The sequence below is a fragment of the Triturus cristatus genome, chromosome 11, assembly GCF_964204655.1.
Source record: "Triturus cristatus chromosome 11, aTriCri1.1, whole genome shotgun sequence".
Classification (NCBI taxonomy): domain Eukaryota; kingdom Metazoa; phylum Chordata; class Amphibia; order Caudata; family Salamandridae; genus Triturus; species Triturus cristatus.
Window position 1 is genome coordinate 194026214 of NC_140594.1, and position 24829 is coordinate 194051042.

Consider the following 24829-nt stretch of genomic DNA (forward strand, 5'->3'; position numbering starts at 1 on the left):
AACATCTTGCTGGCGAGTCCGTCAATGTTCAATGAGCAAATCCGTGGTAGGGCATTGCCTTGAGTTGGCGGTGGTTTGATCCAGTCTTGCCAGTTGTTGCATGCTTGACTGTTGATTGTCCTTGAGATCCATCTCAGGTCATCATACAGATGCGGTGGAGAGGCAGGCTCTAGTCGACTACTGTGTGTTTGGTGTGAAGTCTCTTTCTTGGCCGGTGAGAGCCCTTTTACTCCTCTGAGCATAGATCTTGTGGTGTTTTTTTGGGCCCACTGGTGGAGTGCCCTTGCCCTATGGTATCAGTGAGACAGGGTAGCTGGTACAGAGAAGTGGGTGTTTCTTATCCCCCAGTTCCAGATTTTGGAGCTTTCGGTGAGGACTTTCTGTGCGATGGTTGAAGTTCTCCATGTGGTCTTTATGTCTTCTCCCTTCAGTGGGTCTTTGCAGCTAAAAGATTCTATTGAGTCCATGTCTGTTGTCAATAGATCTGTCAGGGTTGGTATGTTGGACAGCAAATGGAGTATGTATCCTCGGTTCAGAGTGTTGTGCGCTTGTGTATTCAGGGCTGAAATTGAGGGTTTTGATGTCCCTGCGTGGGTTCACTGCCAGAGTGACCTGATGCATTGTTGGGTTCGGGAAGCAACAGACTTGGCCTTGTGCTTCCGATGGTGCTTGGGGCCTGGCATCTGCCTTGCTTCCTTTTTTGTGTTATTTGTTGGTGTTAGATTCGGTTTTGGTTGGTTGGCCCTTGTTTGCTGAAAGGAGAATGCCTCTTTTATGCCCATCTGACCTAATTTGAACAACTTCTTCAGACTCTCCCTGGCTGTTCGGTGGTGTGCTGAAGAGGTGCTTTTCCTTGTTTGTTTGTTCCTCCTAGTGTCGAGCTTTAAAGTAATAAAACTGCCAACACTTGCTGGGCAGCCTGGGAATCCATGTCCGTTTGGTGGTCTGGTGATGGTGATGAGAGGCTTGATAGCTGTTGAGGTGTATTTGTTTCAACCCCTATCCTGTTGGGGCTTGTTTCTGTTGCCTTTGTACTGTTTTTTAAAATTTGTTAATGTCTGTTTTGTGTACGCTTTTTTAACATTTGTTAATGTCTGTTTTGTTGTGGGACTTGGTGGCAGTTTATGTACTCCTCCTTGGCATGCCTCATTGGATTTTGGCATGTGGTTCCTTTGGCAGAGTATTAATTCACAGTCATTGCAGGATCTGAGGGCTGCTCGTTCTTCACTTCCAATGCGGTTATGGTTTGTTCTGATGTTTTGGCTGGTATTTGGCCAGGTGTTAGCCTGAGAAGGTGGAAGACACCTTCCTGGTTTGGGCCAAGCTTTTTGTTCCGGCCTTTCCTCTTTTATGCTCTTCTTTGCTTTGTGTTTGTTCTTGGTCCTGGTGGGTCAGGTTCTGTCCTGGAGTTTGGTGTAGGCCCAACGTCCAATTGTGATGTTGCTGTTTTTTGGCACCCTTCACTGATGGGCATGAGTTCCGTTGCAGTTTTAGTGAAGTAGGGATTTTGGTGCTGGTTGGTTGAGTGGTGGGGTTCCATGCTTCTTTGTATTGCAGGGGAAGCTACTTCTCTGAAGGTGGCAAGTTGGAGTTTTGAGGTACGTTTTTGAGCTGAGTGCATAGGTTACTCAGTATTGAGGGGAGGGAGGCTAGTTTGTTGACTATTGGGCCACAATAGCAGCTGGATTTGTAATCTTGTGAGTTAAGCTGTGTATTTTGGAGAAATCACTTTAGAACTCCTAGTTTCCCATCAATGGCTACCACAAAGAATGCCAGAGTATGCAGTAGGGTTAACTGCATGTCCATTTTATCTGAATGGTACTGAAGGGCCTCCAACAAGAGATGTACTGTTTTTAGCAAGCTTGCCCAGATGCTTTCAGTGTTTGATTTATTTGCTTCCTCCAGTGGTCCTGTGGACTCTGTGCCTGCCCTTGGCTCACCCGTCTCCTGTTTCCCTTGTGTCGCCTGGCACTCCTGTTCTTCTAGCTCTACTAGGTTGCTGCACATGGACTTGTCTTGTGTGTCCTGTGTGTAGGCAACCAGCATATTCTCCCATTCTTGCGCACCAAGATACAAGAGCTGCCCCGGGTCTTCGGCTCCTATGCCCTGTAATCCCCCATGACCCTGTTCACCTCCTCTCTTGTGGCTCCAGCCACCAGCCTACCGCAGTGCGGGAGCCTGGGCATGGGCGCGAGTGCAAAGCAATGAGGTGCTGGTTGCTCTGGGCTGCTGTGTGTCCTCGTGCCACTCGGGGTGGGCTCCAGGGCCCGTTTACTGTAGGCTTTAACCCATGGCACATTGCTCATGGCCTCACCTCCCCCTCCTCACCTTCCTTGCTGTGCTCCACTCTCCAGCCACGCCCCTTGTTGCACACCATAATGCTGCGGTTTCCGATTGGTTCTCAGTTCATCTTCCGTTCGTCTCACAGTCCAGCTGTTCAATATACCCTGATTTATTTATTAGGCTCTTTTTAAGTGTTAGGTGTCATCTGGGCAGTGCTGGAAAAGTGGTGATGGCTATTATTGAGCTGTGCAAAGGTAGGTCGCACACTGCTCGTCACACCAGCAAGTTGCCCCAAGGAACTGTGGTAAATGTAGTGGCGACGGCGAGTACGCCTATGCCACGATGTATAAAGAACAGTATGTGTTGCGTTAGCCATCCCTGGACACGTGTTTCGAGGTAGTTGCCTCTCGTCAGCAGGGAGCAGGTCAGTGTAAGGGGTGCCGCGTGGACTGCCAAAATGTAATTAAAACAGGTCAAGTACCTCTCATGGCGCGCAGGTGCAGATCCAAGGCTCGTCAGCCCGTTGGCTCAAGGGAGCCGTAATAAATTGTGCAAAGGTAGGTCGCACACTGCTCGTCACACCAGCAAGTTGCCCCAAGGAACTGTGGTAAATGTAGTGGCGACGGCGAGTACGCCTATGCCACGATGTATAAAGAACAGTATGTGTTGCGTTAGCCATCCCTGGACACGTGTTTCGAGGTAGTTGCCTCTCGTCAGCAGGGAGCAGGTCAGTGTAAGGGGTGCCGCGTGGACTGCCAAAATGTAATTAAAACAGGTCAAGTACCTCTCATGGCGCGCAGGTGCAGATCCAAGGCTCGTCAGCCCGTTGGCTCAAGGGAGCCGTAATAAATTGTGCAAAGGTAGGTCGCACACTGCTCGTCACACCAGCAAGTTGCCCCAAGGAACTGTGGTAAATGTAGTGGCGACGGCGAGTACGCCTATGCCACGATGTATAAAGAACAGTATGTGTTGCGTTAGCCATCCCTGGACACGTGTTTCGAGGTAGTTGCCTCTCGTCAGCAGGGAGCAGGTCAGTGTAAGGGGTGCCGCGTGGACTGCCAAAATGTAATTAAAACAGGTCAAGTACCTCTCATGGCGCGCAGGTGCAGATCCAAGGCTCGTCAGCCCGTTGGCTCAAGAGAGCCGTAATAAATTGTGCAAAGGTAGGTCGCACACTGCTCGTCACACCAGCAAGTTGCCCCAAGGAACTGTGGTAAATGTAGTGGCGACGGCGAGTACGCCTATGCCACGATGTATAAAGAACAGTATGTGTTGCGTTAGCCATCCCTGGACACGTGTTTCGAGGTAGTTGCCTCTCGTCAGCAGGGAGCAGGTCAGTGTGAGGGGTGCCGCGTGGACTGCCAAAATGTAATTAAAACAGGTCAAGTACCTCTCATGGCGCGCAGGTGCAGATCCAAGGCTCGTCAGCCCGTTGGCTCAAGGGAGCCGTAATAAATTGTGCAAAGGTAGGTCGCACACTGCTCGTCACACCAGCAAGTTGCCCCAAGGAACTGTGGTAAATGTAGTGGCGACGGCGAGTACGCCTATGCCACGATGTATAAAGAACAGTATGTGTTGCGTTAGCCATCCCTGGACACGTGTTTCGAGGTAGTTGCCTCTCGTCAGCAGGGAGCAGGTCAGTGTAAGGGGTGCCGCGTGGACTGCCAAAATGTAATTAAAACAGGTCAAGTACCTCTCATGGCGCGCAGGTGCAGATCCAAGGCTCGTCAGCCCGTTGGCTCAAGGGAGCCGTAATAAATTGTGCAAAGGTAGGTCGCACACTGCTCGTCACACCAGCAAGTTGCCCCAAGGAACTGTGGTAAATGTAGTGGCGACGGCGAGTACGCCTATGCCACGATGTATAAAGAACAGTATGTGTTGCGTTAGCCATCCCTGGACACGTGTTTCGAGGTAGTTGCCTCTCGTCAGCAGGGAGCAGGTCAGTGTAAGGGGTGCCGCGTGGACTGCCAAAATGTAATTAAAACAGGTCAAGTACCTCTCATGGCGCGCAGGTGCAGATCCAAGGCTCGTCAGCCCGTTGGCTCAAGGGAGCCGTAATAAATTGTGCAAAGGTAGGTCGCACACTGCTCGTCACACCAGCAAGTTGCCCCAAGGAACTGTGGTAAATGTAGTGGCGACGGCGAGTACGCCTATGCCACGATGTATAAAGAACAGTATGTGTTGCGTTAGCCATCCCTGGACACGCGTTTCGAGGTAGTTGCCTCTCGTCAGCAGGGAGCAGGTCAGTGTAAGGGGTGCCGCGTGGACTGCCAAAATGTAATTAAAACAGGTCAAGTACCTCTCATGGCGCGCAGGTGCAGATCCAAGGCTCGTCAGCCCGTTGGCTCAAGGGAGCCGTAATAAATTGTGCAAAGGTAGGTCGCACACTGCTCGTCACACCAGCAAGTTGCCCCAAGGAACTGTGGTAAATGTAGTGGCGACGGCGAGTACGCCTATGCCACGATGTATAAAGAACAGTATGTGTTGCGTTAGCCATCCCTGGACACGTGTTTCGAGGTAGTTGCCTCTCGTCAGCAGGGAGCAGGTCAGTGTAAGGGGTGCCGCGTGGACTGCCAAAATGTAATTAAAACAGGTCAAGTACCTCTCATGGCGCGCAGGTGCAGATCCAAGGCTCGTCAGCCCGTTGGCTCAAGGGAGCCGTAATAAATTGTGCAAAGGTAGGTCGCACACTGCTCGTCACACCAGCAAGTTGCCCCAAGGAACTGTGGTAAATGTAGTAGCGACGGCGAGTACGCCTATGCCACGATGTATAAAGAACAGTATGTGTTGCATTAGCCATCCCTGGACACGTGTTTCGAGGTAGTTGCCTCTCGTCAGCAGGGAGCAGGTCAGTGTAAGGGGTGCCGCGTGGACTGCCAAAATGTAATTAAAACAGGTCAAGTACCTCTCATGGCGCGCAGGTGCAGATCCAAGGCTCGTCAGCCCGTTGGCTCAAGGGAGCCGTAATAAATTGTGCAAAGGTAGGTCGCACACTGCTCGTCACACCAGCAAGTTGCCCCAAGGAACTGTGGTAAATGTAGTGGCGACGGCGAGTACGCCTATGCCACGATGTATAAAGAACAGTATGTGTTGCGTTAGCCATCCCTGGACACGTGTTTCGAGGTAGTTGCCTCTCGTCAGCAGGGAGCAGGTCAGTGTAAGGGGTGCCGCGTGGACTGCCAAAATGTAATTAAAACAGGTCAAGTACCTCTCATGGCGCGCAGGTGCAGATCCAAGGCTCGTCAGCCCGTTGGCTCAAGGGAGCCGTAATAAATTGTGCAAAGGTAGGTCGCACACTGCTCGTCACACCAGCAAGTTGCCCCAAGGAACTGTGGTAAATGTAGTGGCGACGGCGAGTACGCCTATGCCACGATGTATAAAGAACAGTATGTGTTGCGTTAGCCATCCCTGGACACGTGTTTCGAGGTAGTTGCCTCTCGTCAGCAGGGAGCAGGTCAGTGTAAGGGGTGCCGCGTGGACTGCCAAAATGTAATTAAAACAGGTCAAGTACCTCTCATGGCGCGCAGGTGCAGATCCAAGGCTCGTCAGCCCGTTGGCTCAAGGGAGCCGTAATAAATTGTGCAAAGGTAGGTCGCACACTGCTCGTCACACCAGCAAGTTGCCCCAAGGAACTGTGGTAAATGTAGTGGCGACGGCGAGTACGCCTATGCCACGATGTATAAAGAACAGTATGTGTTGCGTTAGCCATCCCTGGACACGTGTTTCGAGGTAGTTGCCTCTCGTCAGCAGGGAGCAGGTCAGTGTAAGGGGTGCCGCGTGGACTGCCAAAATGTAATTAAAACAGGTCAAGTACCTCTCATGGCGCGCAGGTGCAGATCCAAGGCTCGTCAGCCCGTTGGCTCAAGGGAGCCGTAATAAATTGTGCAAAGGTAGGTCGCACACTGCTCGTCACACCAGCAAGTTGCCCCAAGGAACTGTGGTAAATGTAGTGGCGACGGCGAGTACGCCTATGCCACGATGTATAAAGAACAGTATGTGTTGCGTTAGCCATCCCTGGACACGTGTTTCGAGGTAGTTGCCTCTCGTCAGCAGGGAGCAGGTCAGTGTAAGGGGTGCCGCGTGGACTGCCAAAATGTAATTAAAACAGGTCAAGTACCTCTCATGGCGCGCAGGTGCAGATCCAAGGCTCGTCAGCCCGTTGGCTCAAGGGAGCCGTAATAAATTGTGCAAAGGTAGGTCGCACACTGCTCGTCACACCAGCAAGTTGCCCCAAGGAACTGTGGTAAATGTAGTGGCGACGGCGAGTACGCCTATGCCACGATGTATAAAGAACAGTATGTGTTGCGTTAGCCATCCCTGGACACGTGTTTCGAGGTAGTTGCCTCTCGTCAGCAGGGAGCAGGTCAGTGTAAGGGGTGCCGCGTGGACTGCCAAAATGTAATTAAAACAGGTCAAGTACCTCTCATGGCGCACAGGTGCAGATCCAAGGCTCGTCAGCCCGTTGGCTCAAGGGAGCCGTAATAAATTGTGCAAAGGTAGGTCGCACACTGCTCGTCACACCAGCAAGTTGCCCCAAGGAACTGTGGTAAATGTAGTGGCGACGGCGAGTACGCCTATGCCACGATGTATAAAGAACAGTATGTGTTGCGTTAGCCATCCCTGGACACGTGTTTCGAGGTAGTTGCCTCTCGTCAGCAGGGAGCAGGTCAGTGGAAGGGGTGCCGCGTGGACTGCCAAAATGTAATTAAAACAGGTCAAGTACCTCTCATGGCGCGCAGGTGCAGATCCAAGGCTCGTCAGCCCGTTGGCTCAAGGGAGCCGTAATAAATTGTGCAAAGGTAGGTCGCACACTGCTCGTCACACCAGCAAGTTGCCCCAAGGAACTGTGGTAAATGTAGTGGCGACGGCGAGTACGCCTATGCCACGATGTATAAAGAACAGTATGTGTTGCGTTAGCCATCCCTGGACACGTGTTTCGAGGTAGTTGCCTCTCGTCAGCAGGGAGCAGGTCAGTGTAAGGGGTGCCGCGTGGACTGCCAAAATGTAATTAAAACAGGGCAAGTACCTCTCATGGCGCGCAGGTGCAGATCCAAGGCTCGTCAGCCCGTTGGCTCAAGGGAGCCGTAATAAATTGTGCAAAGGTAGGTCGCACACTGCTCGTCACACCAGCAAGTTGCCCCAAGGAACTGTGGTAAATGTAGTGGCGACGGCGAGTACGCCTATGCCACGATGTATAAAGAACAGTATGTGTTGCGTTAGCCATCCCTGGACACGTGTTTCGAGGTAGTTGCCTCTCGTCAGCAGGGAGCAGGTCAGTGTAAGGGGTGCCGCGTGGACTGCCAAAATGTAATTAAAACAGGTCAAGTACCTCTCATGGCGCGCAGGTGCAGATCCAAGGCTCGTCAGCCCGTTGGCTCAAGGGAGCCGTAATAAATTGTGCAAAGGTAGGTCGCACACTGCTCGTCACACCAGCAAGTTGCCCCAAGGAACTGTGGTAAATGTAGTGGCGACGGCGAGTACGCCTATGCCACGATGTATAAAGAACAGTATGTGTTGCGTTAGCCATCCCTGGACACGTGTTTCGAGGTAGTTGCCTCTCGTCAGCAGGGAGCAGGTCAGTGTAAGGGGTGCCGCGTGGACTGCCAAAATGTAATTAAAACAGGTCAAGTACCTCTCATGGCGCGCAGGTGCAGATCCAAGGCTCGTCAGCCCGTTGGCTCAAGGGAGCCGTAATAAATTGTGCAAAGGTAGGTCGCACACTGCTCGTCACACCAGCAAGTTGCCCCAAGGAACTGTGGTAAATGTAGTGGCGACGGCGAAACACGTGTCCAGGGATGGCTAACGCATACACATACTGTTCTATTTACATTTTGTGGCATAGGCGTACCCGCCGTCGCCACTACATTTCCCACAGTCCTTTGGGGCAACTTGCTGGTGTGACGAGCGGTGTGCGACCTACTTTTCCTCAATTTAAACGGCTTCCTTAAGCCAACGGGCTGACGAGCCTTGAGTCTGCACCTGCGCGCCAGGAGAGGTACTTGACCTGCTTTTAATTACATTTGGCAGTCCACGCGGCACCCCTTTACACTGACCTGCTCCCTGCGGACGAGAGGCAACTACCTCGAAACACGTGTCCAGGGATGGCTAACGCATACACATACTGTTCTATTTACATTTTGTGGCATAGGCGTACCCGCCGTCGCCACTACATTTCCCACAGTCCTTTGGGGCAACTTGCTGGTGTGACGAGCGGTGTGCGACCTACTTTTCCTCAATTTAAACGGCTTCCTTAAGCCAACGGGCTGACGAGCCTTGAGTCTGCACCTGCGCGCCAGGAGAGGTACTTGACCTGCTTTTAATTACATTTGGCAGTCCACGCGGCACCCCTTTACACTGACCTGCTCCCTGCTGACGAGAGGCAACTACCTCGAAACACGTGTCCAGGGATGGCTAACGCATACACATACTGTTCTATTTACATTTTGTGGCATAGGCGTACCCGCCGTCGCCACTACATTTCCCACAGTCCTTTGGGGCAACTTGCTGGTGTGACGAGCGGTGTGCGACCTACTTTTCCTCAATTTAAACGGCTTCCTTAAGCCAACGGGCTGACGAGCCTTGAGTCTGCACCTGCGCGCCAGGAGAGGTACTTGACCTGCTTTTAATTACATTTGGCAGTCCACGCGGCACCCCTTTACACTGACCTGCTCCCTGCTGACGAGAGGCAACTACCTCGAAACACGTGTCCAGGGATGGCTAACGCATACACATACTGTTCTATTTACATTTTGTGGCATAGGCGTACCCGCCGTCGCCACTACATTTCCCACAGTCCTTTGGGGCAACTTGCTGGTGTGACGAGCGGTGTGCGACCTACTTTTCCTCAATTTAAACGGCTTCCTTAAGCCAACGGGCTGACGAGCCTTGAGTCTGCACCTGCGCGCCAGGAGAGGTACTTGACCTGCTTTTAATTACATTTGGCAGTCCACGCGGCACCCCTTTACACTGACCTGCTCCCTGCTGACGAGAGGCAACTACCTCGAAACACGTGTCCAGGGATGGCTAACGCATACACATACTGTTCTATTTACATTTTGTGGCATAGGCGTACCCGCCGTCGCCACTACATTTCCCACAGTTCTTTGGGGCAACTTGCTGGTGTGACGAGCGGTGTGCGACCTACTTTTCCTCAATTTAAACGGCTTCCTTAAGCCAACGGGCTGACGAGCCTTGAGTCTGCACCTGCGCGCCAGGAGAGGTACTTGACCTGCTTTTAATTACATTTGGCAGTCCACGCGGCACCCCTTTACACTGACCTGCTCCCTGCTGACGAGAGGCAACTACCTCGAAACACGTGTCCAGGGATGGCTAACGCATACACATACTGTTCTATTTACATTTTGTGGCATAGGCGTACCCGCCGTCGCCACTACATTTCCCACAGTCCTTTGGGGCAACTTGCTGGTGTGACGAGCGGTGTGCGACCTACTTTTCCTCAATTTAAACGGCTTCCTTAAGCCAACGGGCTGACGAGCCTTGAGTCTGCACCTGCGCGCCAGGAGAGGTACTTGACCTGCTTTTAATTACATTTGGCAGTCCACGCGGCACCCCTTTACACTGACCTGCTCCCTGCTGACGAGAGGCAACTACCTCGAAACACGTGTCCAGGGATGGCTAACGCATACACATACTGTTCTATTTACATTTTGTGGCATAGGCGTACCCGCCGTCGCCACTACATTTCCCACAGTCCTTTGGGGCAACTTGCTGGTGTGACGAGCGGTGTGCGACCTACTTTTCCTCAATTTAAACGGCTTCCTTAAGCCAACGGGCTGACGAGCCTTGAGTCTGCACCTGCGCGCCAGGAGAGGTACTTGACCTGCTTTTAATTACATTTGGCAGTCCACGCGGCACCCCTTTACACTGACCTGCTCCCTGCTGACGAGAGGCAACTACCTCGAAACACGTGTCCAGGGATGGCTAACGCATACACATACTGTTCTATTTACATTTTGTGGCATAGGCGTACCCGCCGTCGCCACTACATTTCCCACAGTCCTTTGGGGCAACTTGCTGGTGTGACGAGCGGTGTGCGACCTACTTTTCCTCAATTTAAACGGCTTCCTTAAGCCAACGGGCTGACGAGCCTTGAGTCTGCACCTGCGCGCCAGGAGAGGTACTTGACCTGCTTTTAATTACATTTGGCAGTCCACGCGGCACCCCTTTACACTGACCTGCTCCCTGCTGACGGGAGGCAACTACCTCGAAACACGTGTCCAGGGATGGCTAACGCATACACATACTGTTCTATTTACATTTTGTGGCATAGGCGTACCCGCCGTCGCCACTACATTTCCCACAGTCCTTTGGGGCAACTTGCTGGTGTGACGAGCGGTGTGCGACCTACTTTTCCTCAATTTAAACGGCTTCCTTAAGCCAACGGGCTGACGAGCCTTGAGTCTGCACCTGCGCGCCAGGAGAGGTACTTGACCTGCTTTTAATTACATTTGGCAGTCCACGCGGCACCCCTTTACACTGACCTGCTCCCTGCTGACGAGAGGCAACTACCTCGAAACACGTGTCCAGGGATGGCCAACGCATACACATACTGTTCTATTTACATTTTGTGGCATAGGCGTACCCGCCGTCGCCACTACATTTCCCACAGTCCTTTGGGGCAACTTGCTGGTGTGACGAGCGGTGTGCGACCTACTTTTCCTCAATGGCTATTATTGAGCAGCAGCCAGGATCCGGGCCTGTTGGGCTGAAAAGTGCATTGTCTTGATATAATTTTCCAACCCTGGTACACATTCATGCAGCGTTGCGATTGGCTATGGGGAGCCTGGGTGCTTCCTGGTTCACGGACTCCGGAGAAGTGAGAAGAGACGGGTGGCAGAAGAGGTGAGTGTTTAGGTCCCCCGCTACCTCCCATTCTCCCTGCCCTTTGCAGCGAGCATAAGTAAGTGGTTTTATTTAGTTATTTATTTACTCTTCACTTTCCTATCGTATGTCAAACTCCACTACCCCCACACCCAGCCCCACCTCGTCTCACCACCCCACAGTATTACCTGTGCGAGCCACCACTGATGCCAAAGTGTTTTGACACATTTCAACCTTCTTGTGGGACCTTGGTATTTTTAGAGAGGGTTTTCCTCAGGGCAGGAACTGTGCGTATGAGGGACACATTCAAAAGAGGGCCGCATTGAGGGGCTCCACCTTCAACTGGGGACCGATTCAAGACGGCTTATGCAAGAGTCCATTCATAATAAAGGATATGGTCCTCATTCAAGAAATTACATCTTAGTAAGGACAAGGAAACTCCTCTGAAAATAAGCAGGGGCAGCTCCTTCACAATGACGGAGGAGTGTCACCCCACTGCCTGGCACAGAGCCTGCAAATGAAAAATAAAACGATGTTCTGGTATCGTTTTATTTTTCATTTGCCAGCTCTGAGCCAGCTTGTGCAGGGAGGGGTAGGGCAAGGCATGGGAGGAAGAGTTCTTTGTGCACTCTCTAAGTGCACAGGTGTGTGTGGCTGGGCGTCTCATGCCAACCAAAACACACATGCGCACTTCGGTTTCTCCAGACCGGCTGCATCTAACAGCCGGGCTGGAGAAACCCCCACAGACTCCCTGGTCTGAGCGGAGCATCTTTTCAGCCTGCTTGGGCCAATCCCCGCGCTGCTCTCCTCGCAGGAGAGCAGCCCACGGATTGGATGGGAGTCTGTGACGTGGTCCCAGTGTCTGCTGGACAACAAGAGAAGAGGAAGCACAGCACAGGAGGTGAGCAGCACCTTAAGATAAGTTTTTTAAAATATTCTAACACCACACCTGCACTCCCCTTCACCCGCACTCTCCCTCCTGTATTTCCTACACCCACCCTACCTCCCTTTCTTTATTGCAGCCGCCACTGAAAATAAGCAGCCATTGAAAGCTTCAAGTATGCAAGTGCAAAAGGATTACACTCCTTGAAGGGGTGATGGTGCATCGAGCCACATTAAACGTAGATGTGTGGGAGCCGAGGGGCTAAAGAAAATTCTAGAAAAGAATATAAAGTCATGATTGACAATCACAGATTTGAAAAATTGGCTTATCTAGTTATAAATTAGATCAGGATTTATGGTATAAGTGGTACATATATTCCCAACACATTATTCGATCCCAGCCCCCTACCACCACAGCAGGATCCTTCCCCATTGTGACAGAAACTCTGATGCATAACATTCCCATTTGGTATTTGCAAGGGATGTTTACAACATGCTCTTTCCAGAAACCAAATCGATATCCATTTGCAATACAATTTTAGAAGTCAGAAAAAAAATTCTGACTCCTAAAATGAAATTAGTACATCTGAAAAAGCATTTTTATGGTTCAAAATAACAAATTGCTTAGTACATCTGGTTACATATTCTGAATTCCTTATTACATCAGCACAAATTTTTGACTCCGAACAAGTAGACGTCTGAATAAAGTGAGTTTCAGTTTAGCTCAGAAATAACATTTATGGTTCAGAATGTACTAATAATCCGAAGCAAGAGTAGTTATGGCTACCAACGGCTGCACAGTTAGTCTTGCAAGGTAATAGTTGTAAGCACTCACCCTGTAATGGTCAAACTACTCAACAACCATAAATAAAATTGAATAGACAAAAACACACACACGGGAGTCCAACAATTGTATTTTCAAGCTTAATCTCTTTTTTCTGCTCCTTTCACAATGAACGCATCATTCTATGGTGTCGATCCCAATATACTCTTCTCCAAGACCAAAATAACATGGAAGCCATAGTGTGAAGTCTCAAAATAATTCTGTTTATTATTCTGCAAAACATTAATTAAACAGCATAGCTGATGAGTTTCACCCTCTGAAAGGACTTCATCAAGGTTTATGTATTTCTTTGCAGCAATATCACATCAAAGGCTAAGTGTAAGGGAATCACTTCTCCTGGAGATTCCTCGGACGCTCATATAAAGCACAGGCACTTTATTATGAAGGAAAAATTAATTCAGGAATTAACATTCCTAGGGAAATCTTCCGCGTTGCGAAGAAACTCCTAACCTCTTCAATGCTCATGACGTCTCCCGGGCATCATGAGTCACAATGGGCACTGCGGCAGCGCTGCGGCGGAATTTGTGCCGCAGCGAAGAGGCTAGAGCTCCCATCTCCAGGCACACCACCCGTTGGCCCCTCTGATCACTGTAATGAATTCGCAAAATTTTTCCATGGAAAAAATCAAAATATATAAAATGCATTTCCTGGATCCCCATGTCCCATTGACCTTCTAGCAATGAACAAGTCCGCGTATTACATTGAGCACTCATTGGTGGAAGGTCTAATTATGGACCTGGATACATTCTCAGAAATTTTTTCTCAAATAAAATCAGGTTCCCCCCTTGATCCGGCACTTCCTCACTTCCTACGCCAAGTCAAGGACGTTGTACTCCCAGTCATACTGGCAGTGATAAAGCCCTCTATCTCCACTGGCCAAGTTCCATCACCATGGTGCAAGCTCTACTCAAAAAGCTGAGCTTAAACCCACATGTCTTGGGTAACTATCGTCCTATCTCTTTGCTTCCTATGGTCTGTAAGATCATAGACAAGTATGTTAACATGATTCTCTCTGCATTCTTAGAAACCAACAATCTTCTGCATCACTCCCAGACCTGTTTCCGCCCTCAGCATGGAACAGAAACTGCTCTGCTTGCGAGTGTCAAAGAATCTCAGAAAATCCTCGACCAAGGAGGAGCAGTAGCCATCATCCTCCTTGATTTGCATTTGATCCAGTCAAGTTTGACATACTTCTAAACAGACAGTACTACAGGTGTTTCAGGTGGAGTCATTACCTGGCTCTGATCCTACTTAGATAGTAGAATATGTCTGGTCTTTGCAGAAGATAAAACTTCTATAAGCCTATTGCTAAGCTGTGGAGTGCCCCAGGGCTCGTCACTGAGCCCTACTCTATTTAATGTGTACATGAGACTGCTTGCTGTGATTATCTTGCCATATGGGATTCAAATTGTCACATATGCCTACGATACACAGTTGGTAGTAGCCCCTAACCACCCTCAGAATTCTCCATCTGACCTGGAATCCTGTCTTGAGAAGATGGCAATATGGATGGAACACTCCAGTCTTAGGCTCAATGGAGAAAAAACAGAACTAATGGTCCTGGGCAACTTGCTTAATAATCACCTTAATCATGTATGGCCAATTTGTCTTGGACCTGCCCCGACTCCCAAGACTAAGATTAAAAGTCTAGGCGTCTGGCTGGAAAAGTCTCTCAATTTTGACCACCAAACAGTGAAACTGGCAGGAGCCTGCTATGGAATTCTTAGACTGCTTCGGAAAGTTCTACCTCTCCTTCCCATGGGGATAAGGAGAATCATACTCCAAGCCTTGGTCCTTTCCCGTTTAGACTACGTCAACTCCCTATATCTGGGAGCACCTAAATCAACAATAAGGAAACTCCAAGTTGTTCAGAACTATGCTGCTCGGTTGTTGCTTAGAATCCCAAAAACTCAATCGGTCAAGCTGGGTCTGAAGACCTTACAATGTCTGCCAATTTCAGAAAAATAAAATGTTAATCCCTGAGTATAGCACATAAGACTCTTTGGAGGAAAGGCTCTTTAATCAATGGCTCTCTCATTACTTTTTATCGTCCCAGGAAATGCCTTCGCTCTGCTAATTTGAACTTAGCCGCATTTCCCAAAATCAGAAGGGAAAGGAGTGGGGGTAGTTCCTTCTCTTACAATATAGCTAGACTTTGGAACACTTTTCCCCTGTATCTTTGCTCAAAGACTCACCAGTTTCCCTTTTGATAGCTTCTTAATACCTGGCTGTTTCATAATGCCACTCTGTGAGCTATCAAGTCTCCTCTCTGTCTATGCTGCTACTGCTGGCATGCCATAGGGTAGTTAAGCGCTCAATAAATGTTGTTAAATACTGCTCCTTTATTACCGTAGAACAATAACTGAAAGCCATATATTAATGATGCAACTTAATATCCACACCCATTAGGGTCAGTAAACTCAGACCGGGTAGCACAATACTCCACCACCTCCAGGTACTGGACAGTGGTAGCGCAATGCTCATTGGCTGGACTGCTTCATTGATGTTTTGAACAATAATGAAGAGAATTCTTCTGAGACTTCATACTACGGCTCCCATGTTATTTTGGTGTTTTTGTTTAGGATGTTCAATCTAAAATGTTTTAGTCAAAAAAGCTATATAAATAAGGTATATATCATTATAACATACTGAATCATTGTATCCAGTGTGCTGATTTATTCTGTGTTTATTGGGCAAGGCATAAAACACTCTCCTCGACTAATTAACAGCCAGTCAGTACCTGAAATTAAACTCTGACCAGCGTTGCTGGAAATACATTCTCACCTTCTAAACTAGTCAGCCCTTCCATGCTGCAATTAACAGGTAAATGATGAGAAAATCACTACAGATAACTGTGAGCTGCAAAAGCCTTTTGAGAACTAATTGATAACAGAGTATGAGGCAGAGTCTGCCAGCATCCTCCTCCAAGGTATTTCTCTGGAGTCTGAAGAGCGTTTTTTCCACTGGGAAACTCAATTGCACTATTTAAAACAAGTAACATTTAAAATCTATGTCAGAGGCTTGCTCACTTAACCCCTTCGACGCTCATGACGGAACGGTTCCGTCATGAGCGTCGGTTGAGCTGTGCTCATGACGGAACCGTTCCGTCATGACCACGCCCGCGCAAGCAGCGCTCAGCACAGCAGGGGAATCCGCCCCGCATGGAAGGGGTTAAAGTTCAATTTGTGTAAAATAGGTGTTCTTAACCTTTTGTCTTTTGTCTTTTGTGGAGCCCAATGCATCACTACTGGAAGCTGGGGACATCAACCCAAACAATCTTTACTATTTCAATTTCAAAGCAATCCATACAATACAGAAACAAGTATACATCAAATAAATACACACATTAGGGAAGAATATTTTAATTCACACAAAAATACGAAATCATAATTTACATTTTAAAGTGAAGCATAGAAAGTTTCAAATTCTTTTTTTTTTTTTTTTAAATGAAGCAATAAGCTTGAATATAGCATGCCACTTTTTCTTTATTGCTACTCAAGCATGCTCATTTTTGTCAGGGCACACCAGTGCTCCAATTAGGGCCACCAATTGTCCACACTAAATTATAGTTGCTGTACTTGTGCTGATCCAAAAAATCAATCTAACAGAGTCTGGGCAATAAATCTTCCGGCCCTGACGGGCTGCCCATTGATCTCATTAAGAGTAAACCAGAGTTCTGGGCGCCCCTTTTATTAAATATTTTTAACAATTTAACTAATGCCACAATTCCCAGCACATGGTCTTCTAGTATTATTGTACCTATTTTTGAAAAGGGGGATCGATCGAATCCAAGATGCTACAGACCGATCTCCCTGATTCATAACACATTGAACATTTTAGGGAGGATCCTGTATGACAAGATAAGGTTATGGGCTGAGGAGGGTCATATTTTACATCCTTCTCAGTTAGGGTTCAGAAGTAAAATAGGCACTGTTGAGCAGTGCCTAAACCTTAATTTGATTATTGGCAAATATACTATAGCCCAAAAATCTCCTTTTTATATGGCTTTTATGGATCTTACCTCAGCCTTTGACTACGTTAATAGGTCACGATTGTGGTCAATTCTTTTAAAATACGGCTTGGATGAGGTTTTAATTCATTTTTTAGCTTATTTGCATAGGGACTTGAAGACCCGAGTGAGGATCAGTAAGGGTGGGGAGGTTTCAAATGACATCAAAATTAGTAGAGGGGGCCAGGCAGGGGTGTGTCTTTGCCCCTCTCCTTTTTATCTTATATATTAACGATTTGCACAAATCTTTGGCAAAGTTTACCAATGATGTCCACAGAATTAATGGTAATATACTCCCGGCCCTATTATATGCTGACGATGCGGTCCTAATAGGCCGCACACCAAATGCTCTACGTGCTCTTGTACGGGGTTTTGTAGGTTTTAGATCTACGAACGAATTTAAAAAAAATCGTTTTTAATGGCTTGTGGACCAAAAAAGTATCTTATTAACACAATCACCATAGAGTCTGAAAGTTTACATCGCACTTGCACTTTTATCTATCTGGGATTGATATTCGCAGCAAATGGCTCTTGGGTTGACCATGTGGCGCACAGTATGAGAAAGTTCTCAAAATCCATTAATTCAATACTTGGCCTCCCCAACCCAAAAAGACAGAGGTGGTTTTAGCTATTAATACAAATTTTAAATCCGAGTGTATCCCAACTGCCACATTTGGTGCAGAAGTTTGGGGCTTCAAAAAGTGCAACAGCATCCAGGGCGCAGAAAATAGTTTTTGTCGGAGACTCCTCGGAGCTCCGATTTTATCATCACAGTATGTTTGTCACAAGGAATCAAAATTGCCATTTATTGAAGACTATATCAGGGCTCGTCCAGCTATATTTTGGCTTTCAATTTGTCAAAACCCAGCAGCGACCCTCACTAGAGACATAATAAAGGATTGCCTTAAGTGTGATAAGGGCATGGACTTATCTTGGCTGGTTGCCGTAAAGGAAAGCCTATATAGTGTGAATCTTAAGCAAATATTTCAAAATCCCACTGATTTAGAGGGTCTAAATAAAAAAGCCCTTCAGGATGCTTTATATGCTCAGTATAGTAAAGCAACATATGTAAAGGAGCTACAGAAAACCTCCGTCGCTAGGTATATTTCCATAGAAGATGCCACCCATTTGCCGTCAAGCTATCTTTTAAAACCTATAGGTCGATGGGAAAGAGGATTGCTTTTCCGCCTAAGGGCCGGTACTTTGAGATACTTACTTTGCTTCTCTTTGGGATACAATGCTAATCTTGATCAACTGCTATGCCCTTGTGGTGACCGAAGTAATCAAACTATGTTACACTTTCTATTTTTTTGTAATTTCTATTCAAAATATACAAAATGGATGTTGATGCCATTTCTTAAGAATAATCCTCAAATTGCAAGAGGATGAATTTACCTTCCGTGTAGGCTCATTTTTAAGGGTAGCAGTATGTGCCTGCAGAACAGTGGACACCATATGAAGGATGCTCTTGACGATAGCCTACTGATATGGTATTTATGACTATATAATTGACCATCTTCTATCCAGGAAATGTTTTTATATCTTTTTATTTCTATTGATCACTTCTTTTATTGACCAATGTATTACTATGCTGCTATTTGAATTGTGCTGCTATTTGAATTGTGCTTTTATGGATATTTGTATCCGAATAAAGATTCTTTGAACTTTGAAAATCAATCTAAGTATACCAATTTCTAGTCTTGAATTTCAAATTCCTTCACAGTTACAGAGTTTTAGGATGTTCAGTTTTACATTTTACTTTTTTATGTGTATATATTTTATTAATCTTATAACATTATCTAAACAGTTGTGCACCTCTTATATAGTTTCTTGGACTCCAGGTTAAGAACTACCAGTATAAAACAGAGAGGTGGAGAGCCAACCAACTAAGAGAGGCGCAGCCAAGCCAGAGCAGAGCCAGGCATCTGGCCTGGCTCTGCAAGCCCATGCCTGAGCCGACTCAAGGAAACATTTGCCATGTAAATCACGCAGTACACATCATGTACAAATATGGTAACGTTTCTTCATAATTAAAACGCAATCAGAAGCATTTCACCTTAGTACATCAGATTATTTAACTGCATTCAGAGGCATCATTTGAAAGTGATTGTTTTTAAACATCAACCTAGAAACATTTATCTCCACCTTTGCCCTGATGACATTGGTATTAGTGAGACTGAGGCGAGTCAGTGGGTTGTGATGTGCACCCATGCATAAAAGGATATGTAGAGAAAACTCTTATAACAGTATGATCTATTACATTAACCACAGGGTGCTTTTGTACATCACAGATCACGAACTCACGTTTCAAGATGTTCTCATATGCATTAATGAAGCAAAATACAATATTCGCATAGGAATATACAGTTTGGTTAATTGGAAAAGCTTGGATTGATCTCCGATTTTTTGGTTTTACATTGTGCAATTCAGCCACTAAAATGTTATCTTTTTATCTCTCCTGTTTTATTTCAAAGATGAATGCGTTGTCTTTAATTCTTAGGGTACGAGGTTAGAGATTGTGGAGTAGGTAGAAGCCAAATGAAACCTCTCCTCATTTTGGGCTTGAGGCTCTAAGAAGACTTTGAGTAGGACCATAGCCATGGATCTGACTCAAGCCTAGCTTGCCCCTTCAGTGGCTCCCCACGTCTAGTAAAAAATATGTCCTCACCATGTTCCAGTGTGAATATCCCTGATTTTAAGTGATGCACAGCAGCATTATGTTAGCAGGTTGGTCTGACGCAAGAATGGAACAGATCACCACAGGGAGGGAGGCCAGTGGAACACCAGCATGTGGAGACGAAGGTGAACTATGGGCATGAACGATAGAGCCACAAGGCACTGTGCCTTAAAAGGGAGCACCAGCTGGTAAAGAAAGCAAAGAATTCGGAGCTGGCAAAAAGCCTTACAGCTTAGAAGGGGTTAAACATGAATTTTCATTTGAGTGTATGAAGGAGAAGTTAAAATAGAGTACCTTGGGGTCAAGTCCTTCACAATCTCTTTTCTCACTTGTCATCCAGGGCAAGAAGCAGCTGTTACAGCTGCATTAAGGTTCTTTGTGAGTTGGAAGTCGGGTGAATGGAAATGGATGACAAAAATGTCCCTGTTAGGCCTTGGAAGAATGAAAGTCAACCTTGGCCTTAGAAGAATGAAAGTCATCATTTGCTCCTGAACAGAGCACAAGGGCGTTTGAGGTGAAGGTGCTGCAGATCCTGGCATCCCGCGCTCATGGTGCAAGAGAGAGTGTGGCCAGTGGAACATCGCAAGTGGGAAAGCTAAAACCAACTTTCCCAACGATACAGCACTCAGCTATGTGCTTGGTGACAATACCGAAAAAAAAGAATCTCTTAATTTTATATCCCCCATGAACCTGGTCGAAAAACAGTGTGAATTGCAATAATTTGGGGGTGGGGTACCAGCAGAGATTAGGCATGATGTCCTCACTTTTGAGCTATTGTCATTGACACGTTTTAAAACCATATATTACATTGTATTCAAGGTATTTGCCTTTTCAGGGACAACCCAGAGTAATTGTACCAGTGCTGGGAATATTTTGTGGATACCTCTGAGATCACTAGATGGTTGAGTAAAAGAAAGTTATGTGACTATTTATACTGAACTCAAGGGCATATTAACAAGCCAGGCGATAAAATTATCGCCGCTTTAGCGGCAGAAAACTGCAGCTAAAACGGCGAAAATGGGCTTGATAATATGCTCTAAGGAATTCCAATTGCAGCCCATGATAGATGTCCTTCACATTTAACATGGGTTACAATTGGAATTCCATAGAGCATATTATCAATCCCATTATCGCCGTTTTAGCGGCAGTTTTCTGCCGCTAAAGCAGAGATAATTTTATCGCCTGGCTTGTTAATATGCCCCTCAGTTAGGAAGGAATCCTTTTATAGCATGTGTTTTCCAAAGTTGTCCTAGCCTTTTGTGACCTGACTGACTCCAGAGGGATTGGAAAGAAGGCTGAGCTGTAGATAAGTCACACAGAGAACCACAAGAATAGGTCCACAGTTGGCATACCAGGGTGTAGGTGGAAACATGGATTACAAAAAGAATTTTCTGATAGTGTACCCGTAAGTGGGCAGAGGTGATGACACAATCGTTTGAAGATTTTATGGGGTTTATCAACAGTAATTGGAATTATGGGGCATATCAGCAACAACCGGCGATAATTATTGCTACGCGCACTTAGCGCTAGGATAATTATCGCCGGCTAGCGTGGATTTTTATCGCTGAGATAGCGTGCTATTAGCAACGCTTATCTCAAAAGCGATAAAAATCCTGGCGCTAACTGCCTAACGTGAGATTATCTCACGAAATGTGGCGTTAGCTTGTTGATAGGGCCTCACATACTTAGCCATGATATCCACCTTCCATAGGATATCATAGCTAAGTCAGTCCTGAAGCAGGCATAAGGAAAGTAGCGATAACAGGGGTTATCGCTACTTTTCTTGCCACTATGCTTCATGGCGTGGGGCTTGGTGATAGGAGAATTGTCGCTTAGCGACATTTCGTCTGTCATGTCAGGTCAGGAACGTCCACTTTGCATCTCATTAGAGATGCAAACCTGGGCGTTAGGAATTCCTGCGCTAACACAAGTTTTCACGCGTAAGTGTGACCTTGCTAATTAGGCGATAAAATTATCGCCGCTTTTCGGCCAAAAACGGACTATGTCAAGCTACTCTAACTGTGATTGCCAAACTATCTCTTGCCATTCGCCTACTGTTCAAATGGTCTAAATGTTCCTTGATGACCCACCTCCCTCAAAAACTGCTCTGGTTGCCTGTCTGGAAGAGAGTGACAGTTAAAGCCTTAATGATTGTGGGTCAGACGTTCTACAATACAGGACCCAAATACCTTAATTAGAGAATACTCGAATACTGTCCAGCAATTGCCTTTACTCTAGGAATGCATACACGATAGCAATCCCCTGTTTTAGAAGAAAGCAATGGAGGGTGCCTTCTTAGTGGTACTGGTTGCCAAGATTTGGATCCAGTTTCCCCTTCAACTCAGATCCCTCATGGATGAGGCGAACTTCCAAAAAGCCCAGAAAACCTACCTGTTTAAGCTATATCATGATCTGTGTCCGGTCTTCTGCTGTAGCGCCAGGACACTCGCTGAGTAGCAGTGCATCATACGATATGACGTCATTCAAACATTTTCACTTCATTTCAGTCATTTTAGCCAGTTCCTTTTCCTTCAGGGTATCCCTTTCCTCCCTATGTTCCACTTTTCTCTTAGGGTATTACTTGTCGCTTGTGTTCTCTGTGATCTTGGCTGTTGCTACCTTCTACTAGTGCAAGGAAACTGTAGTCTTCCTCTCTGGCAGTGTCTTCATCCTTTCCTTGACCACTTGTAGTCTTTTGCTCTCTGCCAGTTTCACTCAGATTGGATACCTCTTTTTGGGTGGTGAGGAACTTCACAGGTTTCACTCATTTTCTTTGTTAGCTGTGTCCTGAAGTCCAGTAACTTTCTCCAGTGTCCTATATGTGAGCCACAGCATCAGTATTTTCACTGGACCTATTACTTCCTGTTCCCTTTGCCCCACTGCCTCCAAGTCATTGCCAGTATCCATGTCACAGTGACACCTTGACACTTCCATTTTCAGGTAATGTTTTATCCTACTTAACTCTGATTGTTTAAAAGCATTCCTGGCAGCTCAAAGTATGGTTATTAGAGTATACCCTTCCCACTATAAATATAAAAATCTACTATCTAGATTTTTGATCAATAGTAAAAAAGAACCTTTATGCAAGACTCTAGCATTCACTTGGCTGAAACTGTAAAAATAGACTTGTATTTGCAATCTGACCTCTCCAAAAGAAAACTTCACATGCATGTATCACTTTTATAAATTAAGGACCACCAGCTATGGAATTGCATTGCACTGCATAATGAGGGGGGACTTTTATAAAGGATGAAGGTGTGTTTCTCTACATGACAGATCACCTTTCTTTGACATTAGTTACTGTAGACTCTATACTGCAGCCAGCCGGGCTACAAAGATGTGCCAGGAGACATACATTTTCATTTACACATATTGATGCTGTAAATATAAACTGTTGCCTGCATGCTAAATTTTGCTTTAACACCACTGCTGCATGGGCTGTGCTAACTCATTATGACGTTACTGAAAACGTGAAGAGGCAAACTGGGTTGAACCAAAGTTATCTAATGTTTATAGGAGCACAGCATATGCAAAGCGAGACTGAATGGCATCTAGGCAGTGCTCAGGATCCTAATACCAGCAAAAGCCAGTCAATAACAAAGTGAAACATCTAGGGAACCCATACAGAACATATGATAATGCTACAATCAGCTAATGGAGGCAATACCAAAATGTGTGCTTGCACTCTAGCACTGTAAGCATAGTAAATAATATTTGCCAGATCTCTGGGAGTGTTTGCCTTCTGTGGATTCTATGAGACATGCTGTTGTGGTTTATAATTAGACTTTCAGGTGTACAGTAACCTCTTATTATAATTGTATGAAATTCTCCTGGATTCTTTTGCTTTCTGACTACCAGGCTCTGTACTTTAACAGTAATTTAGTCTCACACCTGAATCGCACTCAGTGCAATTTTTCCAGAAACAGATTATGAGTGCTGACCACCAGTGTCTACCTTTTAAGATAAAGCCACTGCTAGAAAGACAAGGAAAGAGGCTTTGGGCTGGTTACATGTGACATATAAGCGTACACATATGTGCTTGTGTGGGCTGAGGGCACAACTACTGTCTGGCTCATCCTGGTATCTGCACACAAGTAGGCTGTTGCAGAAGAGACCTTTGAGAGACTGGTGCTATCCTGGTGTAGACATTATAATGTGAGCGGGCATACATAGGTAAGGTCTTTAGTGCTTTACTGAAAAGACTGTGTGCTCATTGTATTTTATACCTCATGGAGAAAATCTTTGCCACTGCACAGTTTCACCATGCTTAGATCTAGAGATACTGGTCAGGTATGAATCTTAGGGCAAACATGTGCCCCAAATGCAGATCCACATCCACTTTTGTGTTAACTGTGTTCTTTATGTCATTTTTAGAATTATCATATCTCTCTGGCTTAGCCATAATCACATTCCAGGCCTCCCCCGTCCTACCGGGCCATATGAATTGCTCTGCTGGACAGCAGGACAATCAAAGCCTTGTCACACATTAACAGTGCTTGGTCCAGTTCCTGCGAAAGGAATGGTTGGGGAGGAAATTATCATATGCTGATTAACTCTTCACACTGCACCTGGCCTATGTTCATGTCCACAGAAACAAAGGACGTATGCCAGACCTCAGGAACCAAACACAGGAGGGGCTTCCCTTTGAAGTTTGAAGGGGTGAGGCAGCTGTGTGATTTGGTGGAGGGATTGAAGCTCTCAAGGAAGATTTGTTTGTGGTCCATATTAAGTTACAATCTTTAAAAAGTCCAAGGATGCAGTGCAGGAGGGATAAGACAGGGGTGCAGTGATGATGTGATACCCTAGGATTGGGCAGAGGTGCCTACATTCCAGAACTTTCCACCCCACTTAAAAAACCCAGCACAAGGAAGAGACATTTGAAATGACACTGGTCCTAAGGCTGCAATGGCAGAATAATACCCAGCTGGAAAGAAAAAGACCCCTGAACCTCTGCAAGGAGGGACCTTGGGACACTGAAACTTCAGCTGGGACATGACAAAGATGGGTCTCTCCAGGAACGGTGGCACTGGCCCACTGATACCCCTGAGGAACAGTGAGGAGAATGGGCCTGCTTGTGGTCCCTGGAGGGTTCCCCTGGAACTGAAAAATAGCTCCTCTGCTGACACACAGGTGCCCTGCAAGACAGCCAAAGCCATCGGACCTGGATAGAGTGGAAGGGAGAGTGTTGGATATGGTGGGGTGTTGCAGATGTCCCCAGGCGGAGGAAAGGTCATGTGAAGAGAGCACCAAAGATGAAACCCCCAACAAAAGTATCCTTTAGAGGCCAAGAGGC